Consider the following 12003-nt stretch of genomic DNA (forward strand, 5'->3'; position numbering starts at 1 on the left):
CTGGGATCGAGCCCTGCATCGGGCTCCCTGCTCGGTGGGAAGCCTGCTTCTCCCTCTCCCACTCCCCCTGCTTGTGTTCCCTCTCTCCCTGTGTCTCTCTCTGTCAAATAAATAAATAAAATCTTTAAAGAAAAAATAATAATGCTAATAATAATGATACTGGCTACTGTGTAATGAATGCTTACTATGGGCAGACATTATTCTTAGCATATATTTTTTTACTTATTTAAAAATGTCTCCTAAAACATCTTCGTGACAGGCACTACTATCTCCATTATACAGAGGAGAAAACAAGCAGATCTGTTGAGTGTCTAATGCCAAGCACATATTGGAGCTTTGTATGCATATCCTATTCCATCTTTATAAGGAAATTGCTGCAGTTCCAAAGATGAAAAACTCCTACCCTGGGAAGTTAATGATCTTACCCAGAGTCACTTGGCAAGGCTGCAATTGGAACCCAGGCGGACTCCAGATCTGGTGCTCCTAACTCTATTGTCTCACAAGAATTTGCCATATGCCTGCCTGACATATTTAAAAACAAAACAAAACAACAAAACAAAAAACCCCACTTCTGTTAGGAACTAATATCCAAACATAATGCAGATCAACAATCCCTTACATGTCTTTCCAAAATTCAAAAGGCTCTAAAAGTCAAAAGTTTCACATAACACATTTGTTAGCAAAATAGGACATGATCTGAATTTATTAGGCTATAAATCCTAACTCCAACTGATGTGTACTTATAGCCTTTATTAAACCACTTAATGTGTATGTTCATTAGTTCTGATGCAGATATATTAGTTAATGCATCTGATTATTGGGTTCTGTTCGAGATCTCACTGGCAATGTTTTTTCATTAAGGGGCATCAGGATTCTGAATCCTAGGACAGATCCCATTTTGAAAAAGGAATTAGGAACCTGTAGACCTCCATTCCTACAATTTTAAGTTCTCAGTTTTCTGGTGAACATCTTAGTTTAATAGACTATAACATTTGGGTTATAGTCTATTAACTATGGGTCACTGCCATCTACTTCCCAGACCATATTCCATATTTTTATACTATTTGATATTCAAAACCCACTCAGGGAGGCGCCTGGGTGGCTCAGTCAGTTAAGCAACTGCCTTTGGCTCAGGTCATGATCCTGGGTCCTGGGATGGAGCCCCATGTTGGGCTCCCTGCTCAGTGGGGAGTCTGCTTCTCCCTCTCCCTCTGCTCCTCCCCTCTGCCTGTGTGCACGCTCTCTTAATAAATAAAATCTTTTTTAAGAAATGAAATTGGGAATTAAAAAAAAAAAACCTGCTCAGTACCAATTAGAACACTGACTAAAAATTAACATAACTCATGTAGTATCTCCAGACCTTGATGAGTGTAGTCAGTTTCTCATTTCTGACAATCATCCTCCAGTTGATACATCATCTGGCCTATCCTGGAAGGTGCCTGATGGAACAATGCATGAAACAGCCCTGGGAAGCACACCAGATCCACCTTGCTCAAGTCAACACCTACCAAAGGCCAAACTTAAGAATGTTCTTTTTTTTTTTTGGTTAAAATAAAAGTGAATTCCTCACTAGTAATAAGGAATAGATGTTGGGAGGTGTTCACAAGGCTGTGTTTCAGTCCCTGTTTTACTCATTTATTATTTTAACAATTATGAATAATGACTGCTAATACTTTCATGCAGATCTTTTTATGGCCTATAAGCATTTTTATATTCTCTGTACTTAATGAATGTGGGTGGATAAAAAAAATTTTTTTTAATTTTGTATATGAACAGTAGTGACTCTGTAGGCTACCTACTTTCTATAGCCCTCTAACCACCCCACAAAGTGAAATCACCTGCAAGGGTCATAGTTTGGGGCTCTCACCAAACAGTTTTTGCCCCTCTCCTTCCCCACGCAGGGGAAGGCTGTTAGGCGCTGGGAGAATCTAGACAAGTAACTCACGACTCAATAGGTCAGCCAGTCCTGTCTGGTACAAGGTTAAAAGTTCAGGCTTGTGTGTGCACACAAGATCTCAAGGTACAGAGCGAGTTCCCCTAAGCTCTAGGTCAATGGACAGTAACCACCTAGCTTAAAATGCAGGGCCTGCTAAATAAGCCCAGCTCTCAAAGGCTTGGGCTTAGTACTTTTATAATTTACAATTTCACATAAATGATCACATTTGATCCCCATAGCAACTCTACGGGGCAGGCAGGGCAAAGATCTGAAACCAATTTCACAGACTGAAAGCGACAGTTCAAGCATTAGAAAATGTATCATAGGTAAAAAAAAAAAAAAAAAAAAAAAAAAAGAAAGAAAGAGAAAAAAAATTCAAGTGCTGAGCTCTGAACCCAGGTCTTAAGTTAAAAACAAACATTGATTTTAGCAAAGCTATTAAATGTGTTCACATCACCTTTTTGTTCAGGATAATCTAGGAATCCCAACACCTACATTTACATAAAAAGGCCTACTGGGGATTTTTTCCCTAATATTTTAAGCAAAATATAATATGCTGGCATAACAATATACGTATCCGGTGTCAATATATATATCACCAGTGTCTGGAGTGATTCAGAGTCCCAGACAAAGGTCTTATTTTTTATTACTTTCTCCTGCTATGTGAAGCTGTGAAGGGAACAGAATACAGGGTTCTGGGGGTGGGAGGGAGGTGTTTTTAATTTGAGAGCCAGGCATTCCAAATGGTATACCTAGCTGACATTTTGGTGACCTCAGTGTAGAGAGTTTCTTGGTTGTTAGAGGGACTTGAACAACGAAAATGAAAAAGTTGTCCTAAAACAGGAAAATAGTGAGCAATTCCAAAAGGTCAGATTGCCCGGTCCTCTTGGATGATGTGCTCACAGTGACAGGGTTAGGGTATGCTGTGCGGGGCAGGCATTCTGCACTCTATTTCCAAGTTGTCACTTTCCATGATCCCAATTCCCTGGAGAACAAAAGGAATTCCAGAAATTTGAACTCTCAAAATTTGAGCACAACCTGGAGGGAGTCTGAAGGAATTCCCATGGTATATGAATCCCTGGAAGTAAAGGCAAAGATGCCGCCCAACCCCCACCCATTACTCTTTCTCATTCCTAAATACTATAAGTAAAAATATGTTTTATGGTAAAGTGAAAAGAGCATTAAAATGGGTGAGGAGTTTTAAGAAATTATTTTAAGTAAAAATATTTCACTGAATTCTTTATCAATTGAATTTACTTCCACAACCAAAAGAAAACAAGGTATCTTATTTTTATGCTCATGAGAATGGAGTACTCTGGACAAAAATGACCTTTCTCTCATTAATACACACACATTGGAAAACTAGCAGTATCTTCTAAACTTAATTAGATGCATATCCTACGACCCAGCATTTCCCATCTTTGGTATACACTGAGCAGAAGTGTGTTCATATATTTATCAAAAGAGGAGCCTAAGAATGTTCACTGCAGCACTGATACTCCTAAGAGCCCCAACCTGGAAAATATCCAAATGCCTATCAGCAATAGAACAAATTGTGGTGTAGTCACACAATGAAAGGTTCAGCGATGGGAATGAACACACAATTGCAACATGCATCAACATGATGATACAAACAATATTGAGTGAAAGCAGACAAACACAGAATGTAAAGTGTATAATTCTATTTACAGCAAATTCAAAACCGGGCAAAACTAACCTATCCTGTCAGAAGTCAGGATAGTGGTTACCTTTTGTGAGAGAATGAACAGAACAGGGCATGAGGCGGCTTCTAGGATGGTACAACATTCCATTGCTTGATCTGGGTGCCGGTTACGAGGATGTGTTCACTTTTACGAGAATTCATCAGACACCTCTGTGTACTTTTCTTTATGTATGTTATACTTCAAGTTTACTTTTAAACATACATTCTCGGCAGTCTCTTAAAATACACCCTAGTAAAATGTTTCCTCTCTTTTCAAAATTATTTATGCATTAAAAAGGAAAAGAATCTATTAACTGGATTATTATAAATACTCAAGAAGTTACACCTAATCCGTAATCCAGATGAAATTGCGACTATACCAACTGGAGAGTCACCTAGCAATTCACAGATAAGGTCTCCTGAGCCTTCCCTGAGGCTACATAGTAATTGTTCCCTCATATTCTAAGTATGCAACATTACTCAGTTCTTGAGCTTCCCATCCACTGGTACGATACTAACCTGAATTATCAGCAAGGAAAAAAAAAAGGTGTCGGTATCTGAGTTTCATTCAGCTTGGATACCCTCAACTTCTGACTCAATTTAGTCCCCTCTCCTCTTTGCGTATTCTGTTCTTTTATTTTCCTAAACACTGCCTTCCTCCTCCTACCCCAAAGAGGAGGTTCGACTCATGAAGTTAGAAATTAAAGAATCATGTTAACAACTGAATATAATGCCCCCCCTACCTCTACTGCAAGAGAGGGAAAAAGGACATCCTGCTGTGTGTGGGTGTGTGTGTGTGTGTATACACATGTGCATATGTGGTGCGTAGCCTACTTCCCCCCCACCTCTTAAGGGCTGCACCCTAGTCCTTCCCTGTCCCCACTTCACCCACTCCTCTGCCTACCTGCCATCTCCTTCCCTCCCAAATGTATTTAATTGAGGCTACTTAACAGATGGCAAGAGAATCCTGCTTTGCTGGAACATGAATAATTATATGAGTGTTTAATAAGATGGTCACAGTCCAGACAGTGGGTTCCACCTTCACGCCTCCAACAGCTCTGCCAAATCTTAGATATTGAAATGAATTGTATAGCACAAGAGCACAGTGAAGAAATAAATACCTCTACAAGCCTAGTGACGTTCTGTTGGTCCCCCTCCCTGATCTTTGCTAAGAAAATGCAGGACTGAATTCTTATCCAAAGGCTTATTCTCTTGATGTTTACAGGTCTCTGTTGCAAGCCAATCTGGCTGACAGTTCACTAATAGCTTCATTCAGCTCTGGATCTCTTCCTAGGATTCTAGGAATTGTGGCCAAAGGGGAGGAAAATATAGATCACCGCCGTTATCTCACGAAGTTGACCAACATTAGCCATGAAAAGAGAAAGTGCAATTGTTACAACAAACTCCAACAATCTCTGGGCAGGGAAATTAATGGCAACTTAAGTGTTTCAGAAAAGAAAACATATGCATGACTTTATTTTCCCCTAAGCATACCCTCATGCATAATCTTACTAGGTTTTTAAGGTATCCCTTCTGCCCAGATTAGACCTTGTCTGATTTTTACCAGACTATTTAGCCTCAAAATGTTAAACATATGTAAGGTGCAGAAAAATGACCTCTGCGGAGGCTCATCATTCTGCATTCTAAGGTCAGGAATCTGTTGCTACAAATCTTGGTCATTTTCTCAAATCTCTCAATTCGCTCATTCTGGAGACAGGTGGCTCAAGAAAATAGTTTACCAAGAATACTGAAAAGGTTCCCACCAAAAAGCAAAATAAAAAATAACCTAATGGGGCGCCTGGGTGGCTCAGTTGGTTAAGCGTCTACCTTTGGCTCGGGTCATGGTCCCAGGGTCCTGGGATCGAGCCCCATATCGGGCTCCTTGCTCAGCGGGAAGCCTGCTTCTCCTTCTCCCACTCCCCCTGCTTGTGATCCCTCTCTCGCTGTCTCTCTCTGTTAATTAAATAAATAAAAAATCTTTAAAAAATAAAAATAACCTAAATGCCCAGCAACAAAGTGCTGATTAAATTACTCTTCATTTAATGCACTATTTTGTACAGTTAATACTAGTTTACAATGATTTTTGTTGTTAATATTTTTAAAGCAGCATTTAAATATACAAGTATTGTTCTAATTACATGTGTGTGTGTTGGGGAGGGAGGGTACTGTATATTATCGAGGGCCCAGAATATTCAGGTGCTTTACAACATATTATTTAAAATTCACAACAACCCTTCATAGTAGTTACTATATACTCATTTACAGACAAGGAAACTGAGCTTCTGAGAGACTAAATTTGCCCAAAGTTGAACATTAGTAAGTGGCCAACTCTAGATGTAAAATTTGCCTTACCCTAAAGTTTATGTATCATCCTCTATGTAAACACCATCTAAATAGAGAAAACTTATACAAAATCTAGAAAGTGCCCAAAATAGCAACACGGCTTCCCTGTGAATAGTGAATCTAGAATATATTTTCTTTCCTCCCCATTCCACTCCCATCTCAAAATGGAGCATGTACTTCCTTTATAATGGAGGACACTTTTCAGAGTCGCCACACTTATGAAAACGGGCATACATTCAGTTACAGCTCAATTCTACAAAAGACAAGATCACCACTTTGAGAGCTTTCAGAGGGAAAAATAAATGCAAGGGCTTACACTTGAGCCTCACTATAAAAATCAGATCTTGAATACCATACGGACTTGGAAGAAACAGGGCTATTGCCATTTCATGACAAAGGGCAATGCTTAGGAACTGAAAATCATGGCAGAGGAAGAGGCCTAGATTGGAAATTTCAAATAAATCAGTACACAGTAGATGACCTTGTGGCAAATGGTGCCCCAGGCACACATATCCTGACCCAAGAGACTCATTTTAACGTTGTATACATAAAAAAATGATAATAGCTGTTTTTTTTTTTTAAGATTTTATTTATTTATTTGACAGAGAGAGAGACAATGAGAGAAGGAACGCAAGCAGGAGGAGTGGGAGAGGGAGAAGCAGGCTCTCCGCCGAGCAGGGAGCCCAATGCAGGGCTCAATCCCAGCACCCTGGGATCATGACCTGAGCCAAAGGCAGACGCTTAAACGACTAAGCCACCCAGGCGCCCCTAGCTGTTGTTTATAAAGTGCTTACTATCTGTCTGACACTAGGTACTTCACATATATCAACTCACTTAACCTCATAAACATGAAAAGGACTTTATATAGCCTGCACTAAAAACATTATGAATGTACTTCACACACTAAGACAGTTATTCAATCTTGTTACTCTATTATTACTCTATTATTGTTAGAGTATTAAGATTATTTTCTGGGGCACCTGGGTGGCTCAGTTGGTTAAGCGACTGCCTTCGGCTCAGGTCATGATCCTGGAGTCCCGGGATCGAGTCCCGCATCGGGCTCCCTGCTCGGCAGGGAGTCTGCTTCTCCCTCTGACCCTCCTCCCTCTCATGCTCTCTCTCATTCTCTCTCTCAAATAAATAAATAAAATCTTTAAAAAAAAAAAAAAGATTATTTTCTGAATGATACTAATTCTATGACAACTAGAGGTATGGGGAGAGCAAAAATACCTGTGTAAAACTGAAGTTCTAGCTCATTCTGAACAGTTTCCAACTAATGGTAATCTATCCCTTCTCTCAACTTCTGAAGCAAAGACTATATGACAATTTAAAAAATAGTTCATTGTAGAAAATTTGAAAATACGTAAAGTAAGAAGAGGGGGAAAAATCTATTGTCTGACTACTCAGTAAAAACCAACTACTATTTACATTTTACTTTATTCTCTTCCACCCTTTTTGGCTTCTAGGTTCTAACTTTGTTGTAAATTTTTGATAATTGGTCCACACCACAATTTCTTAGCACAGTGTATTATACCTAGTGAGCATAAATAAGCATTTGCATATCCATTAATCTGGGCATTAAATCATTCAAGTCAGTATTTTGGTTGGTCACTCAACCAGCTAACAAAAAAAGGAGGAAGGTATCCTTTCTTTTGAAGATAATAAATTGAGAGAAGGGGGGACATTTTTTAACAAAGCTTTCCCCCCACATCCCTGTTTTTTCCTCCCCTGTCTTCCTTGCGCTCTAAGTGAACACACACACACACACACACACACACACGGTGGCCTGCATACTTCAAGTTTGCAAAACAACTCAAATTATGAATTCCTTAGTCTGATGCCATTTGACTTAACACCCTTCAAACCAACATGAGCTCTGAATAGTAAGAAAGCATGTGGGAGAGTCACAAGTCAGTGACAAGTGTCACCTTTACAAAGAGCTGCCTGTTTTGGTCCACTCTATCCCTCAAAAGAAATTACAGGGAGAAAGGAACAGCCTGTAGTCTGATTTAGCAGGGAAAATCTAAAGCAATAACCTCAGCAAGCAAAATTCCTCATCTTGATCACTTGATTTCCTGTTGCAGCATTCAAAACCAGAAGAGGGGGTGAGTAAATATGAACCCAGAGAACAAAGACAGGCAAAACAAGACGGAAACACTTCCCCCTAAATGCAATAAAACTTCTGAAGGGTTACTGGATTTTTGTTGTTGTTGTTGTTGTTGCTTTGGCTTTCAAAGAGAGTAAGAGGAAAAAAGTCAAGTAAATCAGTTCCACATGTTGGAAGGATTCAGCCTTTAGCCAATGTAACTTGATTATAAGTAATATTCATGACAATGCACATGGCAACCTCTCAGAAATGAAAGTTGAGTGGCCCAAACACTTTGCAGATGGTGCCAAATTTCCACTCCCCTACTTCCACTCTCTTAACTCCTAATTCCTTCTCTCTCCACCTCCTAGATCTCCATTAAGGCTTTTTTGTTTCACCTTAAAAGAAAAAAAGCAGGAGTTATTTAATGGCTGTGCATTTATTCTTGGGAGCGGGCAGCACTTTAAGGGTATAAGCCCTCAATATTCAAGTGTTCTGTGTGTGCACAAACCTAGTCAAATGCTCAGGTCTTTAGGAATCCATCCGTTAAAGACAAAGGGAACTAGAAACCCTGCAATGTTTAACCTTCCAGACCTAAGCAATGATGTTTAATTAATAACTCAGGCAATCAATCATGTCCTTTCTGAAGGAGTCAGAAACCATGTAAAATATGGCCCCATATTCTCAAGGAGATCACGGTCTGGCTGGAAGGAGAAGTTAAAAATAAAAAAAAGAGTAGTCAACAATGCAACACAGACTTGGTTTGAACTTAGTATGTTTGGCACAGGCCCGAGGTGCTGGGGTGGAGGTGGGAGGGGGTGAAGGAGGGACAAACTCCAAAGAGATGGGATTTGACCTTGAGCGAGAACATTTCAGAGTGTTCACAGGCAAGGTCTAGCCCTAAGTACTAAATACTTAGGTCCAGGCACTGTTCTACATGCTAGAGATACAAGAAGGAGCTTAACAGACAAAATCCCTGCCCATGTGGACCCTACATTCTAGGTCCTTTGGCTTCAAGAAAACCCTTCTGAAGGGCTCATTACGCACTGGCCCCGTAAACTTGGAAAAGGGGTGTTCAAAGATAAAGACATTGCTTCTTTCCTGGAAAAGCTCATATTCTAAAGAGGGCTTCTGAAATCAGTCATTGATACAAAGACAGTTTCATAAGGGAAACTTCTGCAAATGAAGCTGAACTGAATGGAATAGGAATGATGGAGCTAGACTGTGGAGGTTTTTCAAGCCAGCAAGAGAAGTTGGATTTTATGCATATGGTAGGCACTTAGTAAATATTTTTTGAATGAGTAAATGAATAAATGTATATTTGCCAAGAAATAAAGCGCTGTTAAAAGGATTTTTAGCTGGGAAGTCACATGATGAAATCGGTGATTTAAGAATGTTTATATTCCACATGCTCAGAACCAGGCACCCACTTTACTAACTTCTCACAAAGGAAAAAAAAAAAAAAATCCAGGCCATTTAAAAACCAGTTCCCATCCCAAGGGTCTGTGACAGCTCTAAGAGCCAAATGAACTGGATCATCTAGCATGACACTCAGAGGACCCCGAACTGAAGTTTCCCATGTGTCTTATCTCCTCCGTAGAGTTAGGAAATCCTCCGAGGGACTGTTTTATTCAATTGTGCAAATCCCAATAGCACTTACACAGAGTAATATTATGGAAGGAGACTGAAAAATACTTGTGCAAAAAAATAATTTAAAAATAACTTAATGAAAAACAACTGCTGGGGTTTAAAGCAAGGCCACAGAGTTGCATTCAGAGAGGAAGACTGGTTTTTCGACATTTCAAAATACACTACCGTGGAGGTCGTTGTGGCTGTTTTTCACATGAAATGTTCATTTGTACCACATTCAAGTAGAGATGATTTTCACAAATGCAATTCTGGTACAGTCTCTCAAAGAGATGCTTTTTTAGTACAATCATGAAGCACAGTAACTGTACATCAAAACAGCACAAAACCTGAATGAAGGATAGCAAACTGCAGCTCTGCACAAACTAGTTCTCTGGCCTGGTGGGGTCACCGAGCCTCCGCAGGCCTAGTGTCCCCCACCTAGAAAATGAAAAACAGATTACAGAAAACTCAGTGATCCTAAAATTTCCATTCTACTCTCGTGTTAGAATTTTCATACCAAATTGAGAAGCCACTAATGCTAGGTAGGTCTGCCATAAGGATAGAGGTTTCAAGAAAATTATATTTGCTGATGAAATCTGAGTTGAATTGTTAAAAAAAAATTATAAAACCTATCTCTGAAACTTGCTACAGGATGAGGGGCCAAGGAGTCAAAGGATTTTAAGATGAAAATTTAAATGGAGAAAACCAATTTTGAGAATGGCGAATTTAAATGTGGATGTTTAAGATATGAATCAAAGCAGTTAGCCTTTTCAGAATAATGCTAATATGATTACATAAATGTCTCCCAGGTCCTCCTGCCTGTATCGTTCTTCAGGCTCTCCCAGCCAGGGTGCCTGTCACGCATATCGAATACCATGGTAACAACCCTCGCCCGCAATGGCTCCCACACCACATGCCAGGATTCTCAATAATTATTAACTAACGTTTTGATGAATGATGGCTCTCCGGGCTCAGATTCACAATATAATTTTAATGAGTAAATAAATGCTGGCTAGAAATGTTCTTCAAATTTTAGGGCTAAAAAAAAAAATAGGAATGTGAAAGGGGAATTAAAAAATCCTGTTACCAACCAGGTGGTCTTGGAAAGGTTAATTTGCCTCCATATTCTAAGTTGTAAAATGGAGGTGATCAAAACAGCTACCCCGTAGGGTTTTTGTGTGGTTCGATGCATGTACAGCATTCGTTCCTTGCATACAATAAGAGCTCAATAAATGTAACTTTTAAAAATCCTCCAAAAAGAATTATTCCCAGGAATAAGGAATCATTTGAGATTACCCATGTCCCTATCCCAACGCCAGAAACTCTTGCATGTCAGCTTTTCAGAAGCCTTCTGAGCTAACAAGATGGATCTAAAAACACTCTAGATTTCCAGAAAATGGCTTCTACATGAGCTCCCGGTGCCTTTACAAAGTTGGCTCTCAGTCTCAGCCTACTGGTTTCCCCAAGTTGATTTAGAAATCTACATGCAAGTTGGGTCCTTGTGAAAATGACTTTTGCCCTTGATTACTGATGGTACCACCTAGTGGGAAACATACCCCAAATCTCCAATTCACCTGAGCCCAAGGCTTTGAACACATATGCCAAGGAGGTCAAAGGAGTCAACTGAAGTTGGAAAAGGTTGCACAGGTGCTGGCCCCTCCCAATCTAGTACTGCAGGATTGCTCTATAGACAGGGTTACTTCCATCCTGCAGGGCAATGCAAAGAACTGGGGGAGGTAAGTAGTCCTAAAACTCCAACCCGCACCTACTAAGCAGAGAGGGGCTGCTAGAGAGGAGGAAATACACTAATTGGCTCTACCTTCAACAGAATCCATGGGCTCATCCAGCCCTAACTAGGAGGCCAAATGATTAAACCCCCTTTATTGCCATCACTGAATATTTACTTTCACATTGTAACTGCAGGTATTTGTTTATAAACACTGGTAGTGACCTCACAGGGGGTTAAAGCCAATTGCTCACCTGGAGAGGAACGTGGGGGGTAAGATCTGGGCTGTGGAATCCTCCAGACCTCAACTATCTCAGCTGCGTGACCGGTACGAGTTATTTAAACCTTCCTCATGGAAATTTAAGCAACATACCTCCAACCCTGCAGAGACAGGACAGAGTGAAAATCAGCATCTACTCGATTTGCTGTTAGAATTAAATGGGACAGTGTCTGGCATATTGTTTTTGCCCAATTAAGCATAGCTGGTAGGAAAATGGTTATCATTTCCCCTGAATATCCAGCATAATCACCAATAGATGTCCAATAAGTGCTTAATGAATAAATAAAAGATTTGGTACAAC

At 39.9% G+C, this 12003-nt stretch overlaps 1 protein-coding gene across 5 annotated transcripts in view; it reads right to left on the reverse strand.

Annotated features, from left to right (window-relative positions):
- CACHD1 (cache domain containing 1) overlaps positions 1 to 12003 on the reverse strand; it is a 199993-nt gene that overhangs the window by 121446 nt on the left and 66544 nt on the right. The window contains exon 2 of one of the 5 annotated variants that reach the window (XM_064589024.1): positions 11677 to 11803. The exons of the other annotated variants lie outside the window; for them this stretch is intronic. The gene's annotated coding sequence lies outside the window, so the exon portion shown is untranslated. The remainder of the gene's footprint in view (positions 1 to 11676; positions 11804 to 12003) is intronic. 5 annotated transcript variants of the gene reach the window in all.

Source organism: Mirounga angustirostris, unplaced genomic scaffold, assembly GCF_029215605.1.
Source record: "Mirounga angustirostris isolate CCGP_5_RB_7025 unplaced genomic scaffold, mMirAng1.0.hap1 SCAF_4, whole genome shotgun sequence".
In the NCBI taxonomy this organism is placed as follows: Eukaryota; Metazoa; Chordata; class Mammalia; order Carnivora; family Phocidae; genus Mirounga; species Mirounga angustirostris.